The sequence below is a fragment of the Rhincodon typus genome, chromosome 47 (genome assembly GCF_021869965.1).
Source record: "Rhincodon typus isolate 14 chromosome 47, sRhiTyp1.1, whole genome shotgun sequence".
NCBI classification, from domain to species: domain Eukaryota; kingdom Metazoa; phylum Chordata; class Chondrichthyes; order Orectolobiformes; family Rhincodontidae; genus Rhincodon; species Rhincodon typus.
Genome location: NC_063378.1, coordinates 9,076,001 through 9,077,192, shown reverse-complemented (window position 1 = coordinate 9,077,192; position 1,192 = coordinate 9,076,001).

The following is a 1,192-nucleotide window of genomic DNA, read 5'->3' as shown; positions in this document are numbered from 1 at the left end:
CTCTTTCCAGTGATCCCTGGGTTAGAGAGAGAGGGGAAATCAGCCAGGATTCCTGCATCTGATCTCTTCCCAGCGATCCCTGGGTTAGAGAGAGAGGGGAAATCAGCCAGGATTCCTGATCGCTGTCAGGTGGTCCCCGGGTGAGAGAGAGAGGGGTCATCGGCAGGGATTCCTGCTCCTGGTCACTGTCTAGTGATCTCTGGCTTACAGAGAGAGGGAGAGAGAGAATCAGCCAGAGTTCCTGCTCATCATCTATTCAATTCTGGGAGTGTACGTCCATTCAGCCAGGATTACATTGAAATCAGTGGTAATGGTTACTGCAGTGGAATGTCTGCCTGACCTTGTTTTGTGAAATGGGGTTTTATTTATGGTCAGATGATTGACGGAGAGAGGGGATGGTTGAAGTTTCTGCTTATGGGGCCAAGTGTCTCAGTCACTGAGAGGAAACGCAGCATTCTACTTCCTACTGAGGGTCAGTGCGTGGCAGTCAGTTATACAGCAAAGCCCATTTCTGATCTGACTGTGTTGCAAATTTGAGTACAGGTGGCCTGGCTGTTTACACAGACAGCTGCACAGAGCCCAAGGCCCCAAGCAGATTGGGCATTTACAAAATCTCACTGACTCTTTCTGGGGTATGGGTCACACACACGATTCTCACTGGGTTACGGGGTCCTACACACAGACACACACTCATTCACTCACTCACTCTCACAGGCACACGCACACACACACTCACACTCACACACACACATACACACACTCTGACGCACACACACACACTCTCTCTCTCTCCCTCTCTCTCTCTCTCACTGGGATAAGGGCACCCACACATACACTGAAATAGTGACTGCTGTACTCTCTCTAACCCAATGGTCACTGGACAGTTACCAGGAGCAGGAACCCCACCCTCAGAGGGTCAGTGCTGAGGGAGTGCCGCACTGTCAGGGGATCAGTGCTGAGGGAGCGGGCACTGTCGGAGGGTCAGTGCTGAGGGAGCAGGCACTGTCGGAGGGTCAGTGCTGAGGGAGCGCCGCACTGTCGGGGGATCAGTGCTGAGGGAGCGCTGCACTGTTGGGGGATCAGTGCTGAGGGAGCGCTGCACTGTCGGGGGGTCAGCGCTGAGGGAGTGGGCACTGTCGGAGGGTCAGCGCTGAGGGAGTGCCGCACTGTCGGAGGGTCAGCGCTGAGGGAG